The following is a 12,161-nucleotide window of genomic DNA, read 5'->3' on the forward strand; positions in this document are numbered from 1 at the left end:
ATTGGTGGGTAAGTTAGAGTATCCTTAGTGACTATTTTAGCTTACTTTCATTTCATCTTGGTTAATTGTTGGCTCTACATTTATACGTTAGAAAAATTCTCTGTCTCTCTGATGGTAATTTGTCTGTTTAGATTTACTCTGTCTTACTGATTCTCTTTTGTGGCATGTGGAGGAAAAAAATGATGTAATTCCTGCTCACAAGAAATTAGCAATTCAAAATGATACATTGACATTTGTGATGAACTATAATACAAGATGAAATGAAATGCCATGCAAGTAATGCAGAGCCCTGTGGTATGCTCAGAAAAGAGCAAATGAGAAGAACCAGGAAGAAAGCATCCATAATGCACCAGGGACTTGGGGGAAGAGTCACTTATTTTTTCAGAAAATCTTGCAGGTTTAAAAATATATCTGCAGCCACAAGAAGCTATCACTCCACACCCATTAGGTGGCTATTATAAAACAAACAAACAAACAAACAAACAAACAACAAAGTAGGAAGTGTTAGGATGTGGAGAAACTGAAACCCTGTGTGATTTTGAACAGTTTCTTGATTCTCGAAATCCTTTATTCCTGCCTTTTTCTCTCTGCCTAGTAAGCCCTTCTCCCTGGCTTACTGTCGGTCCCTCTGGGGAAGTACGAGCATGTCACCCATACCTGCCCTTGCTGCTTTGCTGATTTCCCTATGACTCCAGCATTACTTGCTAGTCATGGGCTTCCCCACTTTGTATTGTAATAATGATTTTGTTGCCAGAGGCTCCTCAAAGGCTAAATTCATATTAAGTATAACTTCTTACACCTTTAGAAAGTTCTTCATAAAGTTTGTTGACATGAACTCAACAGACTTTTCTTTCTTATCCCCTTAAACTTAGGGCAAGAATGCTACTCAGTTATGACTACTTTTGTCATCTTCTTGATTATCCGTCCTATGGGTGCCACCTGAGGTTGAATACTCAATACATTTTATTTGGACTATTTCGGAGCTCCATGCTCCAGCCTTTAGTGGTCCCCACAATCATACCTTCTTATCACATCTAATAAATATATAAATATATTTAATATATTTTATATTACATAATGTAGGTAAGTATATATTATAATTTCTGCTTTAAAATCTTTTAACATTTTCTGTATATAATGTGAACTCTGTAGCCTTATTTCAGGACAATTCCTGATTGGACCTGATTTTCCAGCCTTCTTTCCAATGGATTTTTCATCAATTCTGTATCCCCACGCAACCTGAACTATTAACTGTTTTCCTTAATGAATCCTGACATCCTTACACTGCCCTGTGTTTGTAGAAACTTTTTCCTCTTCTTGGGATGACATTTCAGTCATCTATACTGACCTATATCTCATCTATATATCAAGCTCCAATTCCAACATTGTCCTCCATGTTTCACATAAAGGCAGTAGGGGTCCCCTTCTTGCCCTAAGTCGCTGGTGCACTATGGATGCTTCCTTCCTGGCTCTTCTCATTTGCTCTTTTCTGAACACACACAGGGCTTTGTACTACTTGCATGGCATTTCATTACATCTCCTATTATAGTTCGTCATAAATGTCAGTTTATCCTTTTGAATTGCTAATTTCTTGTGAGGAGGAATTACATCATTTTTTCCCTCCACATGCCACAAAAGAGAAAGCAGTAAATATTGGTTATATCCATGAATAAAATGATTAACAACTTTTATTTTAGAGTTCTTATGTTTTTTCTTTTTTTTTTAAGTAAAAATTTAGTTTATTCATCTGTTTATGACACAGTACACAAGAGGCAAAGTGGTTCACATCATAGATTTCACTTCCAACTCCTTGGAATGTTCCTTTCTTTGGCTAAAAGAAACTAGACATGAGAGGCAGGCAGTGCTTAGGCAACTGACATAAGGATGGGGAGGGGGTGGTGCTAACACCATCCTTGCGGGGACAGGCACAAGGGGACTGTTAGTCACAAGCTATTTTCTAGAACTGTTGGCTGGAAACAAAGGAGCACCACTCCTGGGTGCTCCTCCGTCATGGGCCTTAGTCATCCCCACCACACAGGTACAGCAGCGCTTTCTGGTAGTCCCCCTTCGTGTCTTGCTGGATGTAGTAGTAGTACAGGGACTTGCCGTACTTTCTCTTGAATTCAGACCTAATTTTCGACATGTCCACTTCACTGCAAGAGACCATGATTCTAATCAGGACTTTATCACGAGTCCCCTTGCCCTTCATGGAGTCGAATAGCCGGTCAGCAAAATACAAGGGCTTGTTCTGAATGCACTGGACCAGGTTCAGGAAAGCATTTTTCAGGTCTCCTTTGACCTCCTTCTTGATGCTGTCCAGCATGTCATAAGGGCTGTAGCTCTTGTACCTTTCAGATACTTTCTGGAGGTGACACACACTCTGCTCAGTCATGATGCTGATCCACTTGGGCACATCAGTTCCTTTCCTCTTCACTCCAGCATCATAGAGATCCCAGGCATCTTGGTCAATCAGTTCATAATCAATGACAGAGCCATCCTCTGCTCTTCTACCCTTTGCAAGGGCAACCATCAGCTTGTGGAAGTCACCAGATGTGTCAGAAATGATGTCCTTCTCCAGCTCAGTCTTGTACATTTCTTTGTAGACTCTTGTTAATTTCCTGAAGCTCTTGGTTGGTCCTTGAGCAGATGATCTCAATGAGGGAGTCCTCGTCAGTCCCCAGCCCCTTCATGGAGGCTTTCAGCTCAGAAGCATCATAATGAGCAGGTGTTTTCAATAGGCCCCAAATCACGGTCTCCAGGTGGCCGGACAAGGCTGACTTGAGTGCTGATGCAAGTTCCTTTTTGGTCCTTCTCTGGGAGGCGAAGGCAATATCCTGTCTCTGTTCATTGCTGCCGTTGGTCAAAATGTTGACAATGGTGACCTCATCCACACCTTTGGTCTTGATGGCCGTTTCAATGTTCAGAGCATCACGCTCAGTATCAAAATTGGTGTATGCTTTGACCAACACGTATGCACTTGGGGGCGTGGAGTGATCACCCTCCAAGCTGAGTTTGCAGAGAATTTCATGAACAGTAGACATTTTGAAGGAAACTGGGCCCGGCGCTGAGAGCTGCAAGCGTCCCCAGTTGTAGAGCCTCTTATGTATTTGCTTACCAACCTAAAGACAAAGTAGATTCTTCGACATATTATTTCCTTGTTTTCATTCATGCACAATCTCCTTAATAGATGGTGGCTTGAATTCAAGTGAATGAGTGTTCTTTTAAGGGAGGAATTTTATTCTTTCAAATTACATAATCCTTTGGTACATCTAGACCTTTTTGATTTTCATAATTTTCAAGTATTATACATGTGATTATTTTTTGTTGTTGTTCTTTAGAAAGGTCAAACCATAGATTTTAGGTACAAAGGGGTCTTTTCTTTATTCTGGATTTTTTAAAAAATTTCTTTTAAAAAGATCGGTTTCATTTGTTCCAAAAAATTTACTCAACTTGTTTATTAGGAAAACATTTCCCCAATATTGAACTTTGCTAGTGGACTAAAGTTATAAAACAGTCTGGAGAATTTGGGCAAGGAAATTCTTCAGTTTCATTGTTATTACTATAACCATGATAGTAGAGTTAAAATGGTGTTTCTTGGAGTTAAAAAAAAAAACATATGCCATAGATTCTGTGGCCTTGTTATTAATTTTAAAATCCTAACATTTACCAATAGTCACATCAGCCAACATACATCTCTTTCTTTACTATCTGCCTAATAGCATTTGAGGGCAAATTTTCCCCATGAGATCAGTGATGAAATAAAAAAATATGTTCTTGGTTTTATGTAGAACTTCATCTTAGACTATTTCTATTGTTGGAACCCTGTGAGGAATTAATTCCAGGTAAAACATTAAGGAATTACTTGTTTATCCATTTCTTTAAAAAAAAAATTAAAAAAAATTCAGTTAACCATTTGTATTTCTTCTTCAATAGACGAATGGATAAAGAAGATGTGGTCCATATATGCAATGGACTATTACCCAGCCATCAGAAAGGATGAATACCCACCTTTTACATCAACATGGATGGGACTGGAGGAGATTATGCTAAGTGAAATAAGTCAAGCAGAGAAAGTCAATTATCATATGGTTTCACTAATTTGTGGAACATAAGGAATAGCAAGGAGGACATTAGGAGAAGGAAGGGAAAAATGAAGGGGGGGAGATAGGAGGGGGAGACAAACCATGAGAGACTATGGACTCTGAGAAACAAACTGAGGGTTTTAGAGGGGAAGGGGGTGAGGGAATGGGTTAGCCCGGTGATGGGTATTAAGGAGGGCACGTATTGCATGGAGCACTGGGTGTTATACGCAAACAATGAATCATGGAACACTACATCAAAAACTAATGATGTACTGTATGGTGACTAACATAACATGATAAAATAAAATTAAAAAAATTCAATTAGCCAACATATAGTACCTCATTAGTTTTAGATGTAGCATTCAATAATTTATCAGTTGCATGTAATACCCAGTGCTTATCACATCATGTGCCCTCCTTAATGCCCATCACCCAATTACCCCATCTCCCCACCACCTCCCCTGCAGCAGCCCTCAGGTTGTTTCCCAGAGTCAAGAGTCTCTCATTGTTTGTCTCCCTCTCTGATGACTTCCCACTCAGTTTTCCCTCCCTTCCCCTATGGTCTTCTGCGCTTTCTTATGTTCCACATGTGAGTGAAACCATATGATAATTGTCTTTCTCTGTTTGACTTATTTCGCCCAGAATAATACCCGCCAGTTCCATCCATGTCGATGCAAATGGTGGGTATTCATCCTTTCTGATGGCTGAATAATATTCCATTGTGTATATATATATATATATATACACACACCACATCTTCTTTAGCCATTCGTCTGTTGATAGGCATCTTGGCTCTTTCCACAGTTTGGCTATTGTGGACATTGCTGCTATGAACATTGGGGTGCATGTGGCCCTTCTTTTCACTACATCTGTATCTTTGGGGTAAATACCTAGTAGCACAGTTGCTGGGTCGTTGGGTAGCTCTATTTTTAACTTCTTGGGAACCTCCATATTTTTTCCAGAGTGGCTGTACCAGTTTGCATTCTCACCAACAGTATCCATTCCATTTATTCAAAATGACTGAGTTTCAGGGGTGCCTGGGTGACTCGGTTGAGTGTCCAACTCTTGGTTTTGGCTCAGATCATGATGTCAGGATTGTGGGATCGAGCCCTGAGTCCAGCACTGTGCTCAGTATGGAGTCTGCTTGAGATTCTCTCCCTCTCTCTGTGCCCCTCCCCCTGCTGGCTCTATCTTAAATCTTAAAAAAAAAAAAAAAAAAAAAAAAAAAGACTGTTTCCATTAGATCAATACACTAGATCTTTTTTACTTAAACACTATAACATTAATTCCAACATTAAAATCAAAGTAATCTTACATACAAAATCTTCCTGGACCTGAAAGGTTTTCTGGAATCTCCTCTACAAAAAATAATATAAGCTAATTGTCTTATAAGTAATTATTTAACTTAATTCTTTTTTTTTTTTTTTAAAGATTTTATTTATTTATTTGAGAGAGAGAGAATGAGAGAGAGAGAACACATGAGAGGGGATAGGGTCAGAGGACGAAGCAGACTCCCTGCCGAGCAGAGAGCCCGATGCGGGACTCGATCCAGGGACTCCAGGATCATGACCTGAGCCGCTTAACCAACTGAGCCACCCAGGCGCCCTGTTTAACTTAATTCTTAAAATATTCCTATGAAGTAGTTATTATAAACATCTCATTTTAAAGAAGAAAAAACTGAAACTCAGATTAGTTGCCTGGGCTACTAAGTGGAATTGTCAGAAATCAAATCCTTTCTGATTCCAGAAAGTTAAGTTCTTTTTTTTCTAGTTTTGTGATGTTTTAAACTTACCTCCATGTCAATAGACTAAGACTGTGAATATTCTCTACTGCTGCTAACTAACACAAAGTTAGTGGTTCATTATTATTATTATTATTATATTTATTTATTCATTTGAGAGAGCGAGAGGGACAGCACAAGCAGGGGGAGAGGCAGAGGGAGAAGCAGGCTCCCTCTGAGCTAGGAACCCGACATGGGGCTTGATCCCAGGACCTGAAGATCATGACCTGAGCCGAAGGCAGATGCTTAAACATCTGAGCCACCCAGGTACCCCAAAGTTAGTTTTGACTCTTCTATGTGTGTGTATATATGTGTTTCCTTATAGTCTTTGATTCAGCATGACGTTTTCTTCAGAAAGGCCTGTTGAGATTTTGTTTGGAATTGCCTTTAAATTGTAGCTCAAGTAGGGGAGAACTGAAATATTAGTGATCATGAGCATGATATCTGTTTATTTGGGCCATCGTTAATTTATCCCAGTAATGTTTTATAATTTTTAGTGTACAGCTCTTGTACATATGCACTATGTTGAAATATATCACTAAATAGATCATATTTTCAATGCTTTTGGCAATATTTTAAAAATTTCACTTGTTTGTTGCTAATATATAGAAATATGGTTGTTCTTTGGTAGATTGACCTTTATCCCGTGGCCTTAATAAATTCATTTATTCTAATATCTTTTTTGTAGGTTCCTAGGTGTTTCTATGTTAGGTGTTGGCAAACCATAACCTATGGGCCAAATCCAGCCCACCATTTAATTTTGTCAAGCAGAGTTTTATTGGAACACAGTCATGCCCATATTTTTACACAGTGTCTAGAATGTTAGAGTTCTGGTTATGGTAATGGTGTTGGATAGTCAGAACAGAAACCTATGGCCTCCAAAGCCATATTCACTATTTGGACATATTCATAAGGATTCTAGGGATTAGAGTATGGATTTCTGGGGATCCACTTTTAGAATTCTGGCTACCACAGATCTGGTTGTGTAAATCTATTTCTTGTAATTTTCTTTCTATTTGTCAGGTCTTTGTGAGTGTGTGTGAGCATGCAAGTGTGTACACTTGTGCGTGTTTAATAGACTTTATTTCTTATAGCAGTTTTAGGTTCATAGCAAAATTAAGCTGAGTGTTCAGAGATTTCCCCTCTATCTCCTGCCCTCACACATGCATAGCCTCCCCCATTATCAATACCGCCCAGAGTGGTATATTTGTTAAAATTCATGAAAGTACACTGACACATCATTATCACCCAGGATTCATAGTTTACATTAGCGTTCATTGTTGGTGTGTTAGGACTCACTTTTAGTGTTTGAGGATTTGTGGTATGCATCTTTAACTTATCACAGTCTACCTTTTAAACAATATAGTAGTTTATATAGAGCATGAAATCCTAGAATTCATAGGACATGAACTGTTCTTATGTTTGGGACTGGATTTTTGTGTTTCTCGATTTTTGGCTTTGTTGTAGGATATTGAGTTACTTGGAAGCATTTAGATCTTTTCAAGGCTCCTTTTTAATATTTTCCAGAACATATTTGTCCAGAACAGTCTTTAAAGTATAATTTGACCCTATCTAAACCAAGAATTTTTTTTGTGATTTTTTTTTCTTTCTGTACTTTTATTGAGATATTTTTCTATTGTCTTCAAATTCACTAATACAGTTTTGTGTTCCTAGTCTAAGTCTATATAATGTACTCTTACATTCAGATAATGTATTTTTGTCTTTCCAGAATGTCCATTATAATCTTTTTATAGATTTTAATCCATTCTGCCTATTTTCCCCTCTTAAATATATTCACCATAGTTATTTTGAATTGCTCCTCAGTTAACTCTATTACTTCAGTCATTTGTTTCTGATTGTATTTTATCTCAATTATTGGACATTTTTTTTTTTTACTGATTTTTAACATGTTTAGTAATTTTTGATTGTATCACTAACATTGTGTACATGTTGCACATGCTTTGAATTATGTTCTGAAGTATGGTAAACTTTGTTCTAGTAGGGAGTAAAATCACTTGTGATTACCTTCATCTTACCAAGGTGTGCTAAGGTTTGTGAGGGCAAGTCTACTTTAGTTTTGCTCATAGCCCTTATACATAGGGAGAGATTTTTACTCCACATCCTAGGAGTGTGGTATCTCTGGGATCTCAAATGGATGCCCCAGTCTCTAACTCCTGGACCCAAATTCTGTGGCCTTGGAAATCTCTGCTCTACTCTCCAGCATCCCAGTGGTTATCTTAGCTAGGTTTCCAAATCTTTGCTCTTTATATGTGTATCTTAGAAGTTGACTAAAGACTGAGGGGAAGTTTTACACAAATTATTAGGACTCCTTTTTTGTAGTGTTGTTGTTTGTTTTGTTTTGTTTTTTTTTCCCTTTCAGGGACTCAGCTACTCCACATTAGTTTTCTTGGCTGCCCAGAACACTGATCTCTGTCTCTGTTGTCCAACAAGACTATCGTCTTTACTTAGACTCTATTTCCCTGAGCTGTGGTTTGGAAAATGCCCCTAAGAAGAAATCTGGGGTTTATGTGACGTTTATTTTGTTTGCCTCTTTTCTCTCAAGGACCATAGCCCTGCATTGGCTGCTGTCCAATGCCTGCAAATAGTTTTTACATATGTTTTGTCTGGATTTTATACTTGTTTATAGCAAGAAGTTAAGTCCAATAATAGCTACTCCATCATGGATGAAACTAGAACATGCCCATGTTACTTTTTATTTCTCTTTGTACCATCTTTTGCTTTCAAAACACCTTTCTTCTGCCATTTCAGTGATGAGGACCTAGTCAGGTTTTGCTTTTCCTTCCTGTCATTTTTTGACCAGCTGTAAATGGTTTTTCCACATCTGTATGTTTAGCTTCTGAGGCTACACTTGTGCTAAGTAGGAAGTATGAGAGATCACTTAACAAGAACCTCAATTGCCATGGAATAGAATTTACTGTGTTCTTCTAAACTTTCAACCATTGCCAACTTTTAGTTCTACTATTTCTTACTATTCTTCCTTGTTAATCTACTGGCTTCTACTGGCTATGATTAAGTCACTGGCTTTCTGGTTCCTACTTGATTGTCTAGCTGCCAAACATTTTGGTATTAATCACCAACTGCATCTTCTATAGAAACTACCCCACCAAAGGCTCCCATCTCTTCTATAATACCCTAAGTGACCCCTGCTTAATGTTAACAGAAAATAAAAATTAGGTAGGAATTCATGTTACAAGTTACACTTTTATCAGAACAGGTTTTTTTTTTTTTTTTTAATACTTGTCTTAGGCAGTTTGGAGTATTATAACAACACCATAGACTGAGTGGCTTAAACAACAAATATTTATTGTGTCTATTTAGAGGCTGAGAATTCAAGATCTGTACTGGCAGATTTAGTTGTCTGGTGAGAGTTCTTTGGCTGATTTGTAGATAGTCATCTTCTTGCTGTGTTGTGACATGATAGATATTATCTTGTATCTCTTCTTACAAGGGCACTAATCTCATTCATGAGTGCTTCATCTTCATGACCAAATTACCTTCTGAAGGCCCCACCTCCAAATATCATGACACTGAGGATTAGGGCTTTACCATATTAATTTGGTTTTGGGGGGAGACCACACAAACATTCAGTTCATAGCAATATTTAATTATCTTTGTGCCTTGGTTTTGGTTGTAGAATCCTGTATTTATACGAGCAAATTATATGGATGACTATTGAAAAACCATCTAAACTACCTGAAATATGTAACTGCTAATATTTAGGAGAATCTGTGAGGATGTAACTAGGATAATAAAAACTTGTTTTCTTTTTTGTCTGATAGTGGATAGATGAGGGAAGATTATGCCCATTTGCTGTGTCACAGGAGAACTAAAACTGATAGACGTATGAATTAAGCTACAATTATAAAAGAACAGATTCCTTTAAACATTTAGTGCTAAGGTCTGTGTCTATGAAATTTTTCTATTTCATTGTGTTCATAAGTAAACATAAGTATGGGCAAGTTTCCAAACGCAAGAAAGGACAAGATTTGGGGGACAAAAGAGCCAATCAAAAATGATGGGTCAGGAATATTAAATTTGTAACTTTTTATTGACTCAAAACAACTTTCAGCTTAACATTTACTTGTCTTTATGTATTTTTCCCCTGTAGCATTATAAGCAATCATGGATTCAAAACAAACTTGGCTATGTGTTTCTTCTGTCAACTTAAACAATAAAACTTTGAGTCCCATAACTTCTGTCACTTTATTGGACGCTTCCAATAAAATTGCAGAGGTATGTATTTTTTTGGGAGAAAAATCAGAATTTATCTTCTGATTAAGAGTTTAGATATATGTTTAAAGATCATGCCCTCACTAGACTATGAAGCTATTTTGCCTACTTCTCTACAGTGTTTATTTTCTTTGTATAATACAGTGGTCATATTTGTGAACTATAGTTCCAAATGTCCCACTAATGTGTTCTTAGGAGTTTATTTTACATTAGAAACAGAAATAAATCCTTTTTAATTTGGGGATATACATCTCTTTGTTTTTTTTTTTTAATTTTTAAAGATTTATTTATTTTAGAGAGGGGTGCATGCGAGTGAAATTGGGGAGGGGAGGGTGTAGTGAGGTAGGGAGAGCAGAGGAAGAGAGAGTCTTAAGCAGACTCCGCGTTGAGCACAGAAGCTGACACTGGACTCCATCTCACAACCCAGGTATCATGACCTAAGCCGAAACCAAAAGTTGGACGCTTAACCAACTGCACTACTGTCTCTCTCTTTCTTTTTTAAAGCATACTTGGATTGAGGCACAACTAAGTAGGCATCTTTATGTTGTCAAGGCATTTAAAAATTTGTTAATTAAAAATTTCTTTCAGTTAGAATTGTCCTTACCACTACAGCCCTAATTTTTGCTTTATTACATTTTAAAGGATTAGAAATATTTATTTTTAGAAGACATATTAGTTTTCTCTAATAAAGTAACACAAACTGGGTGGCTTAAAAAAAGAAATCTGTTTGTTCTGGGAGCTGGAAGTCTGAGATCAAGGTATCTTGTTTTTTTCTGAGGGCTGTCAGAGAATGCTTCATGCCTCTTTCCTAGTGTCTAGTGGTTTTCTAGTAATCTTTGGCATTCCTTGGCTTTTAGAAGCATCATCTAATATGACAGGTGTTATATTGGATTAGAGCCACTTTAGTAACCTCACTTGAACTTGATTACCTCTATAAAGACTCTATTTCCAAAAAATGTCACATTCTGAGGTACTGGGGGTTAAGACTTCATATGAATTTTGGTAGAACATAATTCAACCAATAATAGAAGAAATTTTAGAATATTGTTAATGACAGTATAGGCCTTTGCTGAGAAGTTTTCACTTTTTTTCAGATGATATCATTTTGTAAACAAAATTTTGTAATGCTCTGTTATTGAAAGATCTTTTGCCTCATCCAAAAGCTAAGTACAGGAGGGCAGAAATATAATACCTTTTCTGTGTTTAATTTCAGGATCTGAGTCCTAGCAAGCACTTAATAAAAATTTGCTCAGTAAGTAATTTTTTAAATACACAAAGGAACTGTAAGAATGGAGAAACTTATAAAACATGAACTGCCATAGAATGATTTTTTTCCTTGTCATAGAATGATTTTTAAAAATGGTTCTGTGGCATCGTTAAAAATTGTATTAACCAATTATAATTGTCTAAAGTTTTGACTAATTTTAACCTTTTAAAGAGCAATTCTAGGGGCACCTGGGTGGTTCAGTCGGTTAAGCGTCTGCCTTTGGCTCAGGTCATGATCCCAGGGTCCTGGGATCGAGTCCCACATTAGGCTTCCTGCTCAGCGGGAAACCTGCTTCTCGCTCTCCCATTCCCCCTGCTTGTGTTCCCTCTCTCTCTGTCTCTCTCTCTGTCAAATAAATAAAATATTTAAAAAAAATAGCAATTCTAGGGGCACCTGGGTGACTCAGTTAGTTAAGCGTCTGACTCTTGATTTCAGCTCTGGTCATGATCTCAGGGTTGTGAGATTAAGCCCTGTGTCAGACTCTACGCTGCTGAGCACGGAGCCTGCTTAAAATTGTCTGCCCCTCACCCTTTGTCCCTCTCCCCCTCTGTGTGTGCATGTGCGCTCTTTCAAACAAACAAAAATTGCAATTCTAAATGTTCAGTGAAATCCTAAGTACATCGTAGAATACTTGTATACAGATTTAAATGAGGAAAAAGAAGAAAAGGGAAGCTGCTCTACAAATGTGCACATATGTGCATGTATACACAGGTTGCAGGAAATCTTAGCCACCAGATCTGTTTGGGTATATGGACCGATTCAGTTTTTTTTTTTTTTTTTT

The 12,161-nt window shown here is 37.5% G+C and overlaps 1 long non-coding RNA gene and 1 pseudogene across 1 annotated transcript in view; one reads left to right on the plus strand and one right to left on the minus strand.

The window, feature by feature from the left end:
* LOC145722574 (uncharacterized) overlaps positions 1-12,161 on the plus strand; it is a 365,423-nt gene that overhangs the window by 225,788 nt on the left and 127,474 nt on the right. The gene's annotated exons all lie outside the window — the stretch shown is intronic.
* LOC102726161 (annexin A2 pseudogene) lies at positions 2,003-3,079 on the minus strand (annotated as a pseudogene).

This window comes from Leptonychotes weddellii, chromosome 7 (genome assembly GCF_054177405.1).
Source record: "Leptonychotes weddellii isolate Sample4059 chromosome 7, ASM5417740v2, whole genome shotgun sequence".
Classification (NCBI taxonomy): domain Eukaryota; kingdom Metazoa; phylum Chordata; class Mammalia; order Carnivora; family Phocidae; genus Leptonychotes; species Leptonychotes weddellii.